Source organism: Pleurodeles waltl, chromosome 4_2 (assembly GCF_031143425.1).
Source record: "Pleurodeles waltl isolate 20211129_DDA chromosome 4_2, aPleWal1.hap1.20221129, whole genome shotgun sequence".
NCBI lineage: Eukaryota > Metazoa > Chordata > Amphibia > Caudata > Salamandridae > Pleurodeles > Pleurodeles waltl.
The window spans coordinates 1,045,485,376-1,045,506,469 of record NC_090443.1 but is presented as its reverse complement, the minus strand read 5'-3'; the positions used below and the strand labels follow the sequence as shown (position 1 = coordinate 1,045,506,469).

General features: G+C 51.0%; 1 protein-coding gene across 1 annotated transcript in view; it reads right to left on the bottom strand.

Moving 5' to 3' along the window:
* Positions 1-20,359, bottom strand: part of TMEM109 (transmembrane protein 109) — a 45,799-nt gene extending 25,440 nt beyond the window's left edge. Inside the window, exon 1 of the mRNA XM_069233030.1 lies at positions 20,279-20,359. The gene's annotated coding sequence lies outside the window, so the exon portion shown is untranslated. The remainder of the gene's footprint in view (positions 1-20,278) is intronic.
* Positions 20,360-21,094: the final 735 nt, after the last annotated feature.

Sequence of the window (21,094 nt, the reverse complement as noted above, 5' to 3'; positions counted from 1 at the left end):
GGGTGTGTGTGTGTGTGCACAGGGGCCACCATGTTCTGGCCAGAAAGGGTCGGTGAACGCAGAAGGAAGTCTTGAACCAGTGGCTCCTGGGAGTCCCATGGCTAGACAGGCCTCATGCCCCTTTCAAGAAGGCAACCCTCCAGCCAGTCAGGACTGAGGAGGTCGAAACTGGGAGCAGGGAGGGTCAGTTGCAGGCCAGCAGAGAACTGGCTGAAAAAGCCAACATTTTCCTTTTTTTCCGTTTAGGGGATTTTTGCCAATACAACTTACCCCTTTTTATGGTCTGGCTTGACAGTTATGGGAGTATCACTTGAGAGGGGCTTTGACTCCACCCACGTAAAGGAAACCAGGAATGCATTTTGATTGGGCAGAAGTTGTGTGCTTCCAAAGAAAAAAGTTCTTGCCCTCCACGCAGCTGTGATCATTTATTTTATCCACATGCCTGACCTTGAAATTTTAGGGGTACATGACAATGTAATGCTATGAAAGTGTTTTAGATCATTTCAGTTTATAGCACTGGTCTTTCTCTGGTAGCAGCACAGGTGGAAGAAGGGTAGCAATGATGAATGTATATCATTCCATATGTTGCTGCATTTGTGTGTGTTGTAGCGCAATTGGGTCGGAGGGAGAACACAAGAATGAGTCACTGGGTTGATGATTAGAATACATGAGCGCAACAATGAGTGACTGAGTACAGGTGTAATGACCTACTGAGTGCCTAAACCCATCAGTGACACAAGAAGCACTTTCATTCACAAGCCAGACCTGCCAGCATTGCCAGCTCTCTTTTACACTCTGGACTAGTGTGGCACATTATTTTTATATCAGGAAATTCGGATTCTACCCTCTCATTTCATTCGGATCAATTCTGATGTCAATGAACAAATGTGACAGCTGTAAATAGTTTCGCAAACTGAGATTCAGCCACGAAGAAGGCAAATTTTCACAATTCAAGCTCATCTCATGTTAACGCACTTTTAACACAGACCCAGAATCCGTGCCTTCACACTCAACAACGCTGTGGCTTTTCTTTTCTCTCAAAAAACTGAAAATCGAAAAATTACTTAATCTGCCAAACACGTTGAATGAACTGTGACCTGCCTGCCACATTTCGTTAACTTTAGGGTTTCTGGGACATAAATATGTCTAATAAAGGCTGAATGGGAAAATGTTGGGCCCCGGGGATGGCATCGCTCTAGATGCCCGCCCTGGGTGCCTCAGTGGAGGGGTGATGAAGACCAGGTCTCAGGTGGTGCTAGATTGGATGACTCGGTGTCAGGGGCGTGGCTTAAGAGACATTTAGGGATGTGAGGTAGTAAGGGTTGGTGTCACGGCGCTGTGGTCCTGGTGGTTAGGAGTTTAGTGGGTCCTTTTACTAGCAAGGGTAGGGATAAGGTACAAAAAATGTCATTTTTGCCTTGGTCGCAAGGTGTACGTTGGACCACGAGTTGTGGTACGTTAGTCGCTCGCAGTACGGGAGGCTCTAAAGGTTCCAGTCGAGACAGGTCAGGAAGACCTGACAAACCCAGGTGTTTTGTTGCAGGCCTGGGTTGGCCTTGCTAGACCTAAAAGGGAGGCGGCGAGCAGGGTAGCGGCTGCTGCTTTGGCCCGCCTTGCTCCGAAATAAAAATCCAAAATGAAGCGGATGGACGCTGTGAAAAGCAATACGCCTGTCGCGAGCCCCTGCAGTGTGCGGAGGCTGAAGCAGAGTTGCCCTTACCTCTGTTGGGCCACATGGAATCCTCAACACCGGCCAAACACGGACAAGCTTGCACATCCAGGGGTAAAGGGGAGCGCCCATCCAGCTCGGACGGAGCGAGAAGGGGCGGCGGCTGGGGCCAGACACAGGAGAACAGAGTCAACCCCGCCTGAAGAGGGCGCCATGCTACTTGGGACCGCTAGCATCAGAAAGTGTGTTCCCTGAATTTGATCAGCAGGTGGCACTAACCAGTCAATTTGCACGAGTATGGTTTCTTCACTCGGGCTGGTTTTAGTATGGGGGGGGCCCAGGTAAGGAGAAGCAGGCGTAAAGCACCAGATAAATGGGGGGTAAGAGGTCTGCCCAATCCCTGGTATACGGAAAGGTAGGATCTGAGGCAGTACAACTATTTTCAGGTGGGAAGAAAGGACGGAGAGCGCGGGATGTGAGCAGTGCGCCAGTACCTTGCAGGTGTGAACGAGTGGCGCAGCTGAGGTCAGAAGAGGGGGCGCACACAAATCTAGTGAAGATTCACAAGGGAGGTGGATATGGGTGCCCGAGTCAGGAGAGATTCACAAAGAGGTGTGGGAGGTTCGGCAGAAAGAAACAGGACCACAGTTCCTGCAGGATAGAGCGACCAGCAGGACGACATGGAGATGATTCTGGAAACTTAGTCCAGAAATGGTGACCAGTCCCTGGTCAGGATTTTCACGACCTGTGAAAAATGGGCTGAAGAGAGGAAGTGTAGGGCAACCACCCCGACATCGCGGGAAGAGAAGATACACACCACTCTCACCTCAAACTCCAAGATTGATTAAAGGGTGTTTGTGGTGGGGACATGGGGTAGAGTTAATGGGACTAACCTCAGAGCATGCTGGAGTTTCAACCGGGGATACTACCAGAGAAATTCCTGTATGTTCAAACATCAATGTGCTAAACGAGGAGGGACGCAGGCGGTACTACAACGTTTTTGGAGAACAAATGCTGTTTGGGTTCAGTGGCCAAGGAAAGTGGCAGGATTGACAACTTCAACCTCGCAAAAAAGGGCTTTTACACAAATTATGGTAGATGTCTTGATTTCATGGCTTGCTTTTTAATCCCAAAAGAGAGGAGACGATGTTGGAATGGGGATTTCTGGGAGGTTTTCACTTGAGTAACAAGGGACCAAGGCAAAGGATGTTTGCTGATAATTTGAAATCAGCCAGAGAACAACCTCAGGTGGTGAGGGACAAAATGGAGAAAGAGGTATTGGAAGGGGGAATGGAGGGCACATTTCATTTTTGGCCAACGCAGGACCTCATGCTATCACCTTTGAATTTAGTACCTAAAAATATATAAGGGTGATTTAATGATTCATCATTTGTCTTGACCAGAGGGCTCATCAGTAAATGATTTAATTGCAAAAGAAGATGCCGCTGTACAATTTACGTCAGTGGACGTAGTTACGGTGTTGGTAAGAAAGTACAGAACTAGCAAAATGTGACATCAAATATGCTTTTCGGCTTCTTCCTGTTCACCCTCTTGACTACTCTTTGTTGGGTTTACAATGTGATGGTCTCCTCTATGTAGATAAGGGGTTAGCTATGTGTTACGCAGTACCCTGCAAATTGTTAGAAACTTTCAGCAATTTTCAGATGCATAATGGTTCAGATGGTTTTGGTCCGTTTGGAAAGGTAGGTGGATTCTGCAACAATGGTCTGTGGCATTGACGAAAGAATGGAGGATGTAAGGAAATGCCTCCTTGGCATGGTTACCCCCTGACTTTTTGCCTTTGCTGATGCTATGTTTTGAATTGAAAGTGTGCTGAGGTCTGCTAACCAGGCCCCAGCACCAGTGTTCTTTCCCTAACCTGTACTTTTGATTCCACAATTGGCACACCCTGGCACCCAGATAAGTCCCTTGTAACTGGTACCTCTGGTACCAAGGGCCCGGATGCCAGGGAAGGTCTCTAAGGGCTGCAGCATGTATTATGCCACCCTAGAGACCCTTCACCCAGCACAGACACACTGCTTACCAGCTTGTGTGTGCTAGTGAGAACAAAATGAGTAAGTCGACATGGCACTCCCCTCAGGGTGCCATGCCAGCCTCTCACTGCCTATGCAGTATAGGTAAGACACCCCTCTAGCAGGCCTTACAGCCCTAAGGCAGGGTGCACTATACCATAGGTGAGGGTACCAGTGCATGAGCACTGTGCCCCTACAGTGTCTAAGCAAAACCTTAGACATTGTAAGTGCAGGGTAGCCATAAGAGTATATGGTCTGGGAGTCTGTTTTACACGAACTCCACAGCACCATAATGGCTACACTGAAAACTGAGAAGTTTGGTATCAAACTTCTCAGCACAATAAATGCACACTGATGCCAGTGTACATTTTATTGTAAAATACACCACAGAGGGCACCTTAGAGGTGCCCCCTGAAACTTAACCGACTATCTGTGTAGGCTGACTGGTTCCAGCAGCCTGCCACACTAGAGACATGTTGCTGGCCCCATGGGGAGAGTGCCTTTGTCACTCTGAGGCCAGTAACAAAGCCTGCACTGGGTGGAGATGCTAACACCTCCCCCAGGCAGGAGCTGTAACACCTGGCGGTGAGCCTCAAAGGCTCACCCCTTTGTCACAGCACCGCAGGACACTCCAGCTAGTGGAGTTGCCCGCCCCCTCCGGCCCCGGCCCCCACTTTTGGCGGCAAGGCCGGAGAAAATAATGAGAATAACAAGGAGGAGTCACTGGCCAGTCAGGACAGCCCCTAAGGTGTCCTGAGCTGAGGTGACTAACTTTTAGAAATCCTCCATCTTGCAGATGGAGGATTCCCCCAATAGGATTAGGGATGTGACCCCCTCCCCTTTGGAGGGGGCGCAAAGAGGGTGTACCCACCCTCAGGGCTAGTAGCCATTGGCTACTAACCCCCCAGACCTAAACACGCCCTTAAATTTAGTATTTAAGGGCTCTCCCTGAACCTAGAAACTAGATTCCTGCAACAACAAGAAGAAGGACTGCCTAGGTGAAAACCCCTGCAGAGGAAGACCAGCAGACAACAACTGCCTTGGCTCCAGAAACTCACCGGCCTGTCTCCTGCCTTCCAAAGAACTCTGCTCCAGCGACGCCTTCCAAAGGGACCAGCGACCTCTGCATCCTCTGAGGACTGCCCTGCTTCGACGACGACAAGAAACTCCCGAGGACAGCGGACCTGCTCCAAAAAGACTGCAACTTTATCCAAAGGAGCAGCTTCAAAGAACCCTGCAATCTCCCCGCAAGAAGCGTGAGACTTGCAACACTGCACCCGGCGACCCCGACTCGGCTGGTGGAGAACCAACACCTCAGGGAGGACCCCCGGACTAATCTATGACTGTGAGTACCAAAACCTGTCCCCCCTGAGCCCCCACAGCGCCGCCTGCAGAGGGAATCCCGAGGCTTCCCCTGACCGCGACTCTCTGAAACCTAAGTCCCGACGCCTGGAAAAGACCCTGCACCCGCAGCCCCCAGGACCTGAAGGACCGGACTTTCACTGCAGAAGTGACCCCCAGGAGTCCCTCTCCCTTGCCCAAGTGGAGGTTTCCCCGAGGAAGCCCCCCCTTGCCTGCCTGCAGCGCTGAAGAGATCCCTTGATCTCTCATTGACTTCCATTGCGAACCCGACGCTTGTTCTAACACTGCACCCGGCCGCCCCCGCGCCGCTGAGGGTGAAATTTCTGTGTGGGCTTGTGTCCCCCCCGGTGCCCTACAAAACCCCCCTGGTCTGCCCTCCGAAGACGCGGGTACTTACCTGCTGGCAGACTGGAACCAGGGCACCCCCTTCTCTCCATTGAAGCCTATGCGTTTTGGGCACCACTTTGAACTCTGCACCTGACCGGCCCTGAGCTGCTGGTGTGGTAACTTTGAGGTTGCTCTGAACCCCCAACGGTGGGCTACCTTGGACCAAGAACTGAACCCTGTAAGTGTCTTACTTACCTGGTAAAACTAACAAAAACTTACCTCCCCCAGGAACTGTGAAAATTGCACTGTGTCCACTTTTAAAATAGCTATTTGTGAATAACTTGAAAAGTATACATGCAATTGAAATGATTCAAAGTTCCTAATGTACTTACCTGCAATACCTTTCAAACAACATATTACATGTTAAATTTGAACCTGTGGTTCTTAAAATAAACTAAGAAAAGATATTTTTCTATACAAAACCTATTGGCTGGATTTGTCTCTGAGTGTGTGTACTTCATTTATTGTCTATGTGTATGTACAACAAATGCTTAACACTACTCCTTGGATAAGCCTACTGCTCGACCACACTACCACAAAATAGAGCATTAGTATTATCTATTTTTACCACTATTTTACCTCTAAGGGGAACCCTTGGACTCTGTGCATGCTATTCCTTACTTTGAAATAGCACATACAGAGCCAACTTCCTACATTGGTGGCAGCGGTGGGATACAAGACTTTGCATTTGCTGGACTACTCAGCCAATACCTGATCACATGACAAATTCCAAAATTGTCATTAGAAATTGATTTTTGCAATTTGAAAAGTTTTCTAAATTCTTTAAAGTCCTGCTAGGGCCTTGTGTTAGTCCCTGTTAGCATTTCTTTTAGAGTTTAAAAGTTTGTAAAAGTTTGAATTAGATTCTAGAACCAGTTTAGTTTCTTAAAAAGTATTCCAACTTTTAGAAGCATAATGTCTAGCACAGATGTGAATGTGGTGGAACTCGACACCACACCTTACCTCCATCTCCAGATGAGAGAACTAAGGTCACTCTGTAACATAAGAAAAATAACAATGGGCTCCAGACCTACCAAAGCACAGCTCCAGGAGCTGTTGGCAGAGTATGATAGAGCCAACCCCTCTGTGGGCAACACAGAGGATGAAGATAGTGACTTGGAGGGAAATTCCCCCCCTCCAGTCCTACTTAGGGAGAACAGGGCTTCTCAAGCCCTGACTCCACAAATCATAGTCAGAGATGCTGGTTCCCTCACAGGAGGGACCAACAACTCTGAAATCACTGAGGATAACTCCAGTGAAGAGGACATCCAGTTAGCCAGGATGGCCAAAAGATTGGCTTTGGAAAGACAGATCCTAGCCATAGAAAGGGAAAGACAAGAGATGGGCCTAGGACCCATCAATGGTGGCAGCAACATAACTAGGGTCAGAGATTCTCCTGACATGTTGAAAATCCCCAAAGGGATTGTAACTAAATATGAAGATGGTGATGACATCACCAAATGGTTCACAGCTTTTGAGAGGGCTTGTGAAACCAGAAAAGTGAACAAATCTCACTGGGGTGCTCTCCTTTGGGAAATGTTCACAGGAAAGTGTAGGGATAGACTCCTCACACTCTCTAAAAAAGATGCAGAATCTTATGACCTCATGAAGGGTACCCTGATTGAGGGCTTTGGATTCTCCACTGAGGAGTATAGGATTAGATTCAGGGGGGCTCAAAAATCCTCGAGCCAGACCTGGGTTGACTTTGTAGACTACTCAGTAAAAACACTAGATGGTTGGATTCAAGGAAATGGTGTAAATGATTATGATGGGCTGTACAATTTATTTGTGAAAGAACACCTATTAAGTAATTGTTTCAATGATAAACTGCATCAGCATCTGGTGGACCTAGGACCAATTTCTCCCCAAGAATTGGGAAAGAAGGCGGACCATTGGGTCAAGACTAGGGTGTCCAAAACTTCCACAGGGGGTGACCAAAAGAAAGGGGTCACAAAACCTCCCCAGGGGAAAGGTGGTGAGACAGCCAAAAATAAAAATAGTAAAGAGTCTTCTACAGGCCCCCAAAAACCTGCACAGGAGGGTGGGCCCAGAGCCTCTTCACAAAACAATCCTGGGTACAAGGGTAAAAACTTTGATCCCAAAAAGGCCTGGTGTCGAAACTGTAGTCAGTCTGGACACCAAACTGGAGACAAGGCCTGTCCCAAGAAAGATACCACTTCTAACTCCCATCCAGCTAAAACTGGAATGGCCAGTCTCCAAGTGGGATCAACAGTGTGCCCAGAGCAAATCAGGTGTCACACTGAAGCTACATTAGTCTCTGAGGGTGGGGTGGATTTAGCCACACTGGCTGCCTGGCCCCCTAACATGCAAAAATACAGGCAGCAGCTCTTAATTAATGGGACAAGTGTAGAGGGCCTGAGGGATACAGGTGCCAGTGTCACTATGGTGACAGAGAAACTGGTTTCCCCTGGCCAATACCTGACTGGACAAACTTATCCAGTCACCAACGCTGACAATCAGACTAAAGTACATCCCATGGCTATGGTAACTTTAGAGTGGGGAGGGGTCAATGGCCTGAAACAGGTGGTGGTCTCCTCAAATATCCCAGTAGACTGTTTGCTTGGAAATGACCTGGAGTCCTCAGCATGGGCTGAGGTAGAACTGAAAACCCATGCAGCCATGCTGGGTATCCCTGAACTGGTGTGTGTCAAGACTAGGGCACAGTGCAAGGCACAGGGTGAAAAAGTAGAGCTGGAGTCTGGAAAAATGGCCCAGCCTACCAAGAGAAAAGGAAAGTCAGCTGGGAAACCAGCTGCAACACAACACCAAAAAGAGAACCTCTCTTCTCAGGAAGAAGTTCTGCCCTCTGATGGAACTGAGCCTATGGAGCTGGAACCTTATCAGGTTGAGCTCTTGGGCCCAGGGGGACCCTCAAGGGAAGAGTTGTGTAAGGGACAAGAAACCTGTCCCTCTCTTGAAGGCCTTAGGCAGCAAGCTGCTGAAGAGTCCAAAGGCAAGAAAAATGGAACACATAGGGTCTATTGGGAAGATGGACTCCTGTACACTGAGGCAAGAGATCCCAAACCTGGTGCCACTAGGAGAGTGGTAGTGCCTCAGGGTTTCAGAGAGTTTATTCTGACCTTAGCCCATGATATTCCCCTTGCTGGGCATTTGGGACAAACCAAGACGTGGGAGAGGTTAGTCAACCACTTCTACTGGCCCAATATGTCCCAGAAGGTTAAGGAGTTTTGCCTCTCCTGCCCCACCTGTCAAGCCAGTGGTAAGACAGGTGGGCATCCAAAGGCCCCCCTCATTCCACTTCCAGTGGTGGGGGTCCCCTTTGAAAGAGTGGGTGTGGACATAGTTGGTCCATTAGAACCTCCCACAGCCTCAGGAAATATGTACATCCTAGTAGTAGTGGATCATGCTACTGGGTATCCTGAAGCTATTCCCCTTAGGTCGACTACTGCCCCTGCAGTAGCCAAGGCCCTCATTGGTATCTTTACCAGAGTGGGTTTCCCTAAGGAGGTGGTTTCTGACAGAGGTACCAACTTCATGTCAGCTTACCTAAAACACATGTGGAATGAGTGTGGAGTGACTTATAAATTCACTACACCATATCATCCACAAACTAATGGCCTTGTTGAGAGATTCAACAAGACATTAAAGGGCATGATCATGGGGCTCCCAGAAAAACTCAAAAGGAGATGGGATGTCCTCCTGCCATGTCTGCTTTTCGCTTACAGAGAGGTGCCTCAGAAGGGAGTAGGGTTCTCACCCTTTGAACTTCTGTTTGGCCACCCTGTAAGGGGACCACTTGCTCTTGTTAAAGAAGGCTGGGAGAGACCTCTTCATGAGCCTAAACAAGACATAGTGGACTATGTACTTGGCCTTCGCTCAAGGATGGCAGAGTACATGGAAAAGGCAAGTAAAAACCTTGAGGCCAGCCAACAACTCCAGAAGTTGTGGTATGACCAAAAGGCTGCACTGGTTGAATTTCAACCAGGGCAGAAAGTCTGGGTTCTGGAGCCTGTGGCTCCCAGGGCACTCCAGGACAAATGGAGTGGCCCTTACCCAGTACTAGAGAGGAAGAGTCAGGTCACCTACCTGGTGGACCTGGGCACAAGCAGGAGCCCCAAGAGGGTGATCCATGTGAACCGCCTTAAGCTCTTCCATGACAGGGCTGATGTAAATCTGTTGATGGTGACAGATGAGGACCAGGAAGCTGAGAGTGAACCTCTCCCTGATCTCCTCTCATCAGACCCTAAAGATGGCTCAGTAGATGGAGTGATCTACTCAGACACCCTCTCTAGCCAACAGCAGTCTGACTTCAGGAAGGTCCTGCAGCAGTTTGCTGAACTCTTTTCCCTAACCCCTGGTCAGACACCCCTGTGTACCCATGATGTGGACACAGGAGACAGCATGCCTGTCAAAAACAAAATCTTTAGACAGTCTGACCAAGTTAAGGAAAGCATCAAGGTGGAAGTCCACAAGATGCTGGAATTGGGAGTAATTGAGTACTCTGACAGCCCCTGGGCTAGCCCAGTGGTCTTAGTCCCCAAACCTCACACCAAAGAAGGAAAGAGAGAGATGAGGTTTTGTGTGGACTACAGAGGTCTCAACTCTGTCACCAAGACAGATGCTCATCCCATTCCTAGAGCTGATGAGCTAATAGACAATTTAGGGGCTGCCAAATTCTTAAGTACCTTTGACTTAACAGCAGGGTACTGGCAAATCAAAATGGCCCCTGGAGCAAAAGAAAAGACAGCATTCTCCACACCTGATGGGCATTATCAGTTCACTGTTATGCCCTTTGGTTTAAAGAATGCCCCTGCCACCTTCCAAAGGTTGGTGAATCAAGTCCTTGCTGGGCTGGAATCCTTTAGTGCAGCTTATCTTGATGATATTGCTGTCTTCAGCTCCACCTGGCAGGATCACCTGGTCCACCTGAAGAAGGTTTTGAAGGCTCTGCAATCTGCAGGCCTCTCTATCAAGGCATCCAAATGCCAGATAGGGCAGGGAACTGTGGTTTACTTGGGACACCTTGTAGGTGGAGGCCAAGTTCAGCCACTCCAGCCTAAGATCCAGACTATTCTGGACTGGGCAGCTCCAAAAACCCAGACTCAAGTCAGGGCATTCCTTGGCTTGACTGGGTACTACAGGAGGTTTGTGAAGGGATATGGATCCATTGTGACAGCCCTCACAGAACTCACCTCCAAGAAAATGCCCAAGAAAGTAAACTGGACTGTAGAATGCCAACAGGCCTTTGACACCCTGAAACAAGCTATGTGCACAGCACCAGTTCTAAAAGCTCCAGATTACTCCAAGCAATTCATTGTGCAAACAGATGCCTCTGAACATGGGATAGGGGCAGTTTTGTCCCAAACAAATGATGATGCCCTTGACCAGCCTGTTGCTTTCATTAGCAGGAGGTTACTCCCCAGGGAGCAGCGTTGGAGTGCCATTGAGAGGGAGGCCTTTGCTGTGGTTTGGTCCCTGAAGAAGCTGAGACCATACCTCTTTGGTACTCACTTCCTAGTTCAGACTGACCACAGACCTCTCAGATGGCTGATGCAAATGAAAGGTGAAAATCCAAAACTGTTGAGGTGGTCAATCTCCCTACAGGGAATGGACTTTATAGTGGAACACAGACCTGGGACTGCCCATGCCAATGCAGATGGCCTTTCCAGGTTCTTCCACTTAGAAAATGAAGACTCTCTTGGGAAAGGTTAGTCTCATCCTCTTTCGTTTGGTGGGGGGGGGGGTTGTGTAAGGAAATGCCTCCTTGGCATGGTTACCCCCTGACTTTTTGCCTTTGCTGATGCTATGTTTTGAATTGAAAGTGTGCTGAGGCCTGCTAACCAGGCCCCAGCACCAGTGTTCTTTCCCTAACCTGTACTTTTGATTCCACAATTGGCACACCCTGGCACCCAGATAAGTCCCTTGTAACTGGTACCTCTGGTACCAAGGGCCCGGATGCCAGGGAAGGTCTCTAAGGGCTGCAGCATGTATTATGCCACCCTAGAGACCCCTCACCCAGCACAGACACACTGCTTACCAGCTTGTGTGTGCTAGTGAGAACAAAATGAGTAAGTCGACATGGCACTCCCCTCAGGGTGCCATGCCAGCCTCTCACTGCCTATGCAGTATAGGTAAGACACCCCTCTAGCAGGCCTTACAGCCCTAAGGCAGGGTGCACTATACCATAGGTGAGGGTACCAGTGCATGAGCACTGTGCCCCTACAGTGTCTAAGCAAAACCTTAGACATTGTAAGTGCAGGGTAGCCATAAGAGTATATGGTCTGGGAGTCTGTTTTACACGAACTCCACAGCACCATAATGGCTACACTGAAAACTGAGAAGTTTGGTATCAAACTTCTCAGCACAATAAATGCACACTGATGCCAGTGTACATTTTATTGTAAAATACACCACAGAGGGCACCTTAGAGGTGCCCCCTGAAACTTAACCGACTATCTGTGTAGGCTGACTGGTTCCAGCAGCCTGCCACACTAGAGACATGTTGCTGGCCCCATGGGGAGAGTGCCTTTGTCACTCTGAGGCCAGTAACAAAGCCTGCACTGGGTGGAGATGCTAACACCTCCCCCAGGCAGGAGCTGTAACACCTGGCGGTGAGCCTCAAAGGCTCACCCCTTTGTCACAGCACCGCAGGACACTCCAGCTAGTGGAGTTGCCCGCCCCCTCCGGCCCCGGCCCCCACTTTTGGCGGCAAGGCCGGAGAAAATAATGAGAATAACAAGGAGGAGTCACTGGCCAGTCAGGACAGCCCCTAAGGTGTCCTGAGCTGAGGTGACTCCGACTTTTAGAAATCCTCCATCTTGCAGATGGAGGATTCCCCCAATAGGATTAGGGATGTGACCCCCTCCCCTTGGGAGGGGGCGCAAAGAGGGTGTACCCACCGTCAGGGCTAGTAGCCATTGGCTACTAACCCCCCAGACCTAAACACGCCCTTAAATTTAGTATTTAAGGGCTCTCCCTAAACCTAGAAACTAGATTCCTGCAACAACAAGAAGAAGGACTGCCTAGCTGAAAACCCCTGCAGAGGAAGACCAGCAGACAACAACTGCCTTGGCTCCAGAAACTCACCGGCCTGTCTCCTGCCTTCCAAAGAACTCTGCTCCAGCGACGCCTTCCAAAGGGACCAGCGACCTCTGCATCCTCTGAGGACTGCCCTGCTTCGACGACGACAAGAAACTCCCGAGGACAGCGGACCTGCTCCAAAAAGACTGCAACTTTATCCAAAGGAGCAGCTTTAAAGAACCCTGCAATCTCCCCGCAAGAAGCGTGAGACTTGCAACACTGCACCCGGCGACCCCGACTCGGCTGGTGGAGAACCAACACCTCAGGGAGGACCCCCGGACTACTCTACGACTGTGAGTACCAAAACCTGTCCCCCCTGAGCGCCCACAGCGCCGCCTGCAGAGGGAATCCCGAGGCTTCCCCTGACCGCGACTCTCTGAAACCTAAGTCCCGACGCCTGGAAAAGACCCTGCACCCGCAGCCCCCAGGACCTGAAGGACCGGACTTTCACTGCAGAAGTGACCCCCAGGAGTCCCTCTCCCTTGCCCAAGTGGAGGTTTCCCCGAGGAAGCCCCCCCTTGCCTGCCTGCAGCGCTGAAGAGATCCCTTTATCTCTCATTGACTTCCATTGCGAACCCGACGCTTGTTCTAACACTGCACCCGGCCGCCCCCGCGCCGCTGAGGGTGAAATTTCTGTGTGGGCTTGTGTCCCCCCCGGTGCCCTACAAAACCCCCCTGGTCTGCCCTCCGAAGACGCGGGTACTTACCTGCTGGCAGACTGGAACCGGGGCACCCCCTTCTCTCCATTCTAGCCTATGTGTTTTGGGCACCACGTTGAACTCTGCACCTGACCGGCCCTGAGCTGCTGGTGTGGTGACTTCGGGGTTGCTCTGAACCCCCAACGGTGGGCTACCTTGGACCAAGAACTGAACCCTGTAAGTGTCCTACTTACCTGGTAAAACTAATCAAAACTTACCTCCCCTAGGAACTGTGAAAATTGCACTGTGTCCACTTTTAAAACAGCTATTTGTCAATAACTTGAAAAGTATACATGCAATTTTGATGATTTGAAGTTCCTAAAGTACTTACCTGCAATACCTTTCGAATGAGATATTACATGTAGAATTTGAACCTGTGGTTCTTAAAATAAACTAAGAAAAGATATTTTTCTATATAAAAACCTATTGGCTGGATTTGTCTCTGAGTGTGTGTACCTCATTTATTGTCTATGTGTATGTACAACAAATGCTTAACACTACTCCTGGGATAAGCCTACTGCTCGACCACACTACCACAAAATAGAGCATTAGTATTATCTATTTTTACCACTATTTTACCTCTAAGGGGAACCCTTGGACTCTGTGCATGCTATTCCTTACTTTGAAATAGCGCATACAGAGCCAACTTCCTACAGAGGAGCACTGCCTTTTTTCAATTATTTTCTCTGCTGTTAGTTACTGCTTTGTGGGCCACGGAACTCGCCAATAAAACAGTGATTTTTCATATTGATAACTATACAGTTGTTGAGCTGGTGAATGATCAGAAAGCCAAGGACAGAAAATTGCTTAAAGTGTTTCAACATTTCATGCTCAGGAGTTTAATGTGCAATATTGTCTTAAGAGCCAAACAGGTGCCAGGAATGGACAATAATATTGCAGATGCCTTGTCTGGTTCAAAGTGGCTGAGATTCCACGGTTCTGTCCCCAGAGAAGACCTAGGAACTGTGAGAGAGAGGATTTTGGAACTTGTTGAGAATTTTAGTGCTTCTTGTACCAGAACGGTTACGGGGAGGCTTGGGAAGAGTTTTTGGGCAGTGGTGCAGGTAAGAGAGGTCAAGATGTGTTGCCTCTGGTACATTTCATCATGGGAATATTGATAGGAAAATTTCAGCATTGAAGGAAAACTACCTGGGATAGGTTTCTGTGGAATGTTTTTCTGGGGATACCAACCAACGGCAGAGAACTGGGCAGGGGACTATTGCAGGGACAGGAGCAGGGGGAGTAAGTTTGCAACGAGAACCTGTGACGATGTTGAGGTTGGTGCGTTTGTGTGAAACATTTTACTCTGGTTCGGAGATGCAGCTATTTAGGGTAAGTGTGTTACCGTTATTTTTCGGAGCATTCAGAATTTCAGAACTTATGGGGAAAGGTTTGTTTTGAGGTTTGACCAAGAAGCATCGTCAAATCAATTTCATCTTTTCTTGAGGACATCCAAGGCCGATCAAACAGTGAAGGGAGTAAAGATTCGGCTGAACAGAATACAGGGCAGCGTGTGTCTCGTAGAGGTACGGGAACAATTTACAGCAGCGGGAGAAACAAGGGAAGGCTTTTTTTGTCATGAGGATGGGAGTAGGTTTTTAGCATCACAAGTGGCGGCACTAATGAGGAACGTACTGCCGAAGTTGGGGAAGAATCCACAGGATTTTGGTACTCATTCTTTCAGGATTGGGCAGCACCAGAAGCTAGCGGGTTGGGGTACACATTAAAGTTATGTCTCTGGGTAGATGGTCAGCTGCGTGTTGTCTGTGTTACCTTCGGCGGCTAAAGGGGTCTCAGTGAATTCAACATCTTTGGTCTTCCTTTGATCCCAGGATGTGTGGTAGAGCATCTTTGGCAATATTTTCAATATCTATCATCGGCCATTTGCTAGATCAATGGACTTTAAGACTGAATGGTGGGGTGCGGAAGTGGAGTAAACCTTTGCCACGATTAGCACATTTGTTAACTTTGTGTCCGTGTCCTGATCGTTCATTTGGGTGAGAATGATCTATTTCAACCGTCAGGTTTGGGTTTAATAAAATAAATGAAGAAAGACCTGGACATGACAGGGAGAATGTGGTCGGGGATGGGTGGGCTTTGGACATCCTTGGTGGCCAGGAGGGTGTGCACCTGCAAATTACAATGCAGTTGAAAAAGAAGGCGTAAGGTCAACAGATAAATGCAGCGTTTAAGTCAAGGCGGGGTACAAGTGGTGGAGCTCAGAGATATTGAAAAACATTTCATGTCCTACAGGCAGGAGGGGGATCAACTCTCTTTTATGGGAAACAAGCCCTATTTGCTTGAAATGCCTGACTGGTTGAGGAAGTCGGACGTATCCAGATGGCGCTATCGACATTAAGGCTGACGGAGCGACAGCCCGCTTGGGCAGCGAGCAGGCTATTGAAGGGGCAGCCCGCTTGGGCAGTGGGCAGGCTATTGAAGGGGCAGCCTGCTTGGGCAGTGGGCAGGCTATTGAGGCGACAGCCCGCTTGGGCAGCGGTCAGGCTATTGAAGGGGCAGCCTGCTTGGGCAGTGGGCAGGCTATTGAGGCGACAGCCCGCTTGGGCAGCGGGCAGGCTATTGAGGCGACAGCCCGCTTGGGCAGTGGGCAGGCTATTGAGGCGACAGCCCGCTTGGGCAGCGGGCAGGCTATTGAAGGGGCAGCCCACTTGGGCAGCGGGCAGGCTATTGAGGCGACAGCCCGCTTGGGCAGCGGTCAGGCTATTGAGGCGACAGCCAGCTTGGGCAGTGGGCAGGCTATTGAAGGGACAGCCCGCTTGGGCAGTGGGCAGGCTACTGAGGCGAGAGCCCGCTTGGGCAGCGGGCAGGCTATTGAGGGGACAGCCCGCTTGGGCAGCGGGCAGGCTATTGAGGGGACAGCCCGCTTGGGCAGCGGGCAGGCTATTGAGGGGACAGCCCGCTTGGGTAGTGGGCAGGCTATTGAAGGGGCAGCCTGCTTGGGCAGTGGGCAGGCTATTGAGGCGACAGCCCGCTTGGGCAGCGGGCAGGCTATTGAGGCGACAGCCCGCTTGGGCAGTGGGCAGGCTATTGAGGCGACAGCCCGCTTGGGCAGCGGGCAGGCTATTGAAGGGACAGCCCGCTTGGGCAGTGGGCAGGCTATTGAGGGGACAGCCCGCTTGGGCAGCGGGCAGGCTATTGAGGGGACAGCCCGCTTGGGCAGCGGGCAGGCTATTGAAGGGACAGCCCGCTTGGGCAGTGGGCAGGCTACTGAGGCGAGAGCCCGCTTGGGCAGTGGGCAGGCTACTGAGGCGAGAGCCCGCTTGGGCAGCGGGCAGGCTATTGAGGGGACAGCCCGCTTGGGCAGCGGGCAGGCTATTGAGGGGACAGCCCGCTTGGGCAGCGGGCAGGCTATTGAGGGGACAGCCCGCTTGGGCAGCGGGCAGGCTATTGAAGGGGCAGCCCGCTTGGGCAGCGGGCAGGCTATTGAGGCGACAGCCCGCTTGGGCAGCGGTCAGGCTATTGAGGCGACAGCCCGCTTGGCAAACAAGTTTAAAGACCAGATGAAAGGGTGGAGGGTCATGAAACATGCTCTGTCAGGAGTTTTCCAGGGTGGCAGAAACGCATGGGGAGCACACACTAGGCCGGGAGGGTTGGGGGCCTTGCATGGCAGATGTTGGCACAGGGAGCAGAGGGGAGCGATGGTTGGGTCTCATGTGAAAGATCAGTGAATGGAGAGACAGGATTTGGGGGTTTTCATATTGGGGTGCAGGCCTGTGGCGGGGAGTTAGTTTGAAGAAATGTATTAGTGAGGTGGGGTTATGACATCTGCAGAAATGCACAGAGGTTTCAGCTGCTTAACTATCCTAATAAGGCGACCTTTTGCTCTAAACTGTCCTGGTGATCCTGCGCCGTCTCGCACGAGGCACTTTGGTAGAATTTGTGTCCCATTTACCAAACTTGCTAAGAAGCCTGGAGACAGGTTCCTGTGGGACTTCGGTGCAGAGAAGTAATTGTCCAAACCATGAGAGCCTCGAACTAGGGCATCACGCTTTGCTTAGGGATCAGAAAAGCCGGCTGTCTGCCCCTCTAAGCACCAGGCGCTATGTGCAGGTGAGGCGCTAAGCAATGAGTGTATAACACCACAGAGGAGAGCTGCGTGCACAGGCTGGCGTAGACTTGGTGCCTGGCACCACCAGCAGGGGCACGCAGGGGTTACCCCGAATCCTACTGTACAAGCACCCCTGTGTTAAACAGTCAAATGAGGTGCAGCCTTAAGTGGGCCATGGGGGGGCACTGCTGGGCCCCTTGTTAGCTCGGTGGCTGTGGACAGGCCCAGGGGACCCTAACTTTTCACTCTGGACATCGGGTGCGACCACTGTCCTGTTGGGGGCCTGGGGTTCCTGGCGGTATTATTTTTGGGGGGCAGGGGTGTCTGGCGGTGTAAAGGTTCGGGGTTGGGGGCATGGGGTGCGCCTGGTGGTGGTGTTGTGAGCTAGGGCCCTAACTTACTACTGCTATGCTTGAATTTGGGGGTCAGAACTTGACCCCAAAGGGTTTGGACGTCTTGTACCATTGAGTATCGACCTGCCCACCCTCCTTACATCACTTTTAAATTTACACCGTTGATAGGGAAGTGAAAGACACCAAGTCCGAGTCCACACCCCGCGCCCCACAAGACCCCGCCCTTTGGGGGGCAAGTGTCCCTCTAAAGCCCAGACAGGGGGCGCACGAGAACGAGGGGTGCTACAGGAGTGGGCGCTATATTCAGTCTACAGCGCTCTCCTCGGCGGGTGCATTTCCTGGGGCCGGATGGGGGGTATTTTGTCGTCCTGTATTTATCCTTTAACGCGCGGTGCTGTTCGTGTTTTCACGGGGGGCTGTAGTTTAGGTTTTTGCACAGTAGTTATTTATTTGTTGCCCTGCGCTGTAATTCTATTTCTTCCCGCGGTGCTGCAGTTCCTGAAATAGGCAGTTTGGTATTTCTTTCCATGATGCATTTACTCCCGCCCCCCCCCCCCCCCCCCCCAGTATTGTAGTTTATTAGTTGTTTGCACGGGGCCGTAGTTTATTAGTTGTTTGCACGGGGCCGTAGTTTATTAGTTGTTTGCACGGGGCCGTAGTTTATTAGTTGTTTGCACGGGGCCGTAGTTTATTAGTTGTTTGCACGGGGCCGTAGTTTATTAGTTGTTTGCACGGGGGGCCGTAGTTTATTAGTTGTTTGCACGGGGGGCCGTAGTTTATTAGTTGTTTGCACGGGGCTGTAGTTTATTAGTTGTTTGCACGGGGCTGTAGTTTATTAGTTGTTTGCACGGGGCCGTAGTTTATTAGTTGTTTGCACGGGGCCGTAGTTTATTAGTTGTTTGCACGGGGGGCCGTAGTTTATTAGTTGTTTGCACGGGGCTGTAGTTTATTAGTTGTTTGCACGGGGGGCCGTAGTTTATTAGTTGTTTGCACGGGGGGCCGTAGTTTATTAGTTGTTTGCACGGGGCCGTAGTTTATTAGTTGTTTGCACGGGGCCGTAGTTTATTAGTTGTTTGCACGGGGCTGTAGTTTATTAGTTGTTTGCACGGGGCCGTAGTTTATTAGTTGTTTGCACGGGGCCGTAGTTTATTAGTTGTTTGCACGGGGCTGTAGTTTATTAGTTGTTTGCACGGGGCCGTAGTTTATTAGTTGTTTGCACGGGGCCGTAGTTTATTAGTTGTTTGCACGGGGCCGTAGTTTATTAGTTGTTTGCACGGGGCCGTAGTTTATTAGTTGTTTGCACGGGGGGCCGTAGTTTATTAGTTGTTTGCACGGGGCCGTAGTTTATTAGTTGTTTGCACGGGGCCGTAGTTTATTAGTTGTTTGCACGGGGCCGTAGTTTATTAGTTGTTTGCACGGGGCCGTAGTTTATTAGTTGTTTGCACGGGGCTGTAGTTTATTAGTTGTTTGCACGGGGCCGTAGTTTATTAGTTGTTTGCACGGGGCCGTAGTTTATTAGTTGTTTGCACGGGGCTGTAGTTTATTAGTTGTTTGCACGGGGCCGTAGTTTATTAGTTGTTTGCACGGGGCCGTAGTTTATTAGTTGTTTGCACGGGGCCGTAGTTTATTAGTTGTTTGCACGGGGCCGTAGTTTATTAGTTGTTTGCACGGGGCCGTAGTTTATTAGTTGTTTGCACGGGGCTGTAGTTTATTAGTTGTTTGCACGGGGCCGTAGTTTATTAGTTGTTTGCACGGGGCCGTAGTTTATTAGTTGTTTGCACGGGGCCGTAGTTTATTAGTTGTTTGCACGGGGCCGTAGTTTATTAGTTGTTTGCACGGGGCCGTAGTTTATTAGTTGTTTGCACGGGGCCGTAGTTTATTAGTTGTTTGCACGGGGCCGTAGTTTATTAGTTGTTTGCACGGGGCTGTAGTTTATTAGTTGTTTGCACGGGGCCGTAGTTTATTAGTTGTTTGCACGGGGCCGTAGTTTATTAGTTGTTTGCACGGGGCTGTAGTTTATTAGTTGTTTGCACGGGGCCGTAGTTTATTAGTTGTTTGCACGGGGCCGTAGTTTATTAGTTGTTTGCACGGGGCCGTAGTTTATTAGTTGTTTGCACGGGGCCGTAGTTTATTAGTTGTTTGCACGGGGCCGTAGTTTATTAGTTGTTTGCACGGGGCCGTAGTTTATTAGTTGTTTGCACGGGGCCGTAGTTTATTAGTTGTTTGCACGGGGCTGTAGTTTATTAGTTGTTTGCACGGGGCTGTAGTTTATTAGTTGTTTGCACGGGGCCGTAGTTTATTAGTTGTTTGCACGGGGCCGTAGTTTATTAGTTGTTTGCACGGGGCCGTAGTTTATTAGTTGTTTGCACGGGGCCGTAGTTTATTAGTTGTTTGCACGGGGCCGTAGTTTAGGGTTTTGCTCGGAAGTTCCCTAAAGAGGCCGATCGGTATTATTTTTCCATGAACCATGTACTCCCCCCTCCCCCCGCATTTTCTAGGGTGGGGGCACCGGGGCCCACTCCCTCCGTGTCCCACCCCGGAGTCCAAGAACACTCCCCGTGATCACCCCGCCCCCACCTTCCGCCACCCCCGGGGGGGTCCTGCACACGGCCCGGTGCCCCCCCCAGGGACAGAAGATCACTCACCTGCAGAGCGCGCGGCAGCAGAACAAAAAGCTGAAAGTTTCTCGGCGCGCGCCCTCTGCACCTGGCCTGGGCGGGGCTGGACCACCCTCCGCGCGGGGCACCCTGGGAGATGTAGTCCGCCAGCAGCCCCCGCCCTCCCGCTGCAACCAGACACCCTGCGCCGGCGGCTCCCGCTGACTCACGGCCCGGGCGGCCCTGGCAGCGGCCCGGCGCGCACAGACTGCTGGGACTTGTAGTTCCACCACTGCCAGGCACCGCGGGGCGTCCCCTGCTATGACTGAGTGTCAGCTGACCGGACCCTGACTACAGGGAGAGGGCGCTGTCCCCGCACCGCCAGCTGTCCCTCCATCACTGTCCCCACATCCCCAGCTGTCCCTCCATCACTGTCCCCGCACCCCCAGCTGTCCCTCCATCACTGTCCCCGCACCCCCAGCTGTCCCTCCATCACTGTCCCCGGACCCCCAGCTGTCCCTCCATCACTGTCCCCGCACCCCCAGCTGTCCCTGCACCCCCAGCTGTCCCTCCATCACTGTCCCCGCACCCCCAGCTGTCCCTCCACCACTGTCCCTGCACCCCCAGCTGTCCCTCCATCACTGTCCCCGCACCCCCAGCTGTCCCTCCATCACTGTCCCCACATCCCCAGCTGTCCCTCCATCACTGTCCCCGCACCCCCAGCTGTCCCTCCATCACTGTCCCCGCACCGCCAGCTGTCCCTCCATCACAGTCCCCACAACCCCAGCTGTCCCTCCATCACTGTCCCCACATCCCCAGCTGTCCCTCCATCACTGTCCCCGCACCCCCAGCTGTCCCTCCATC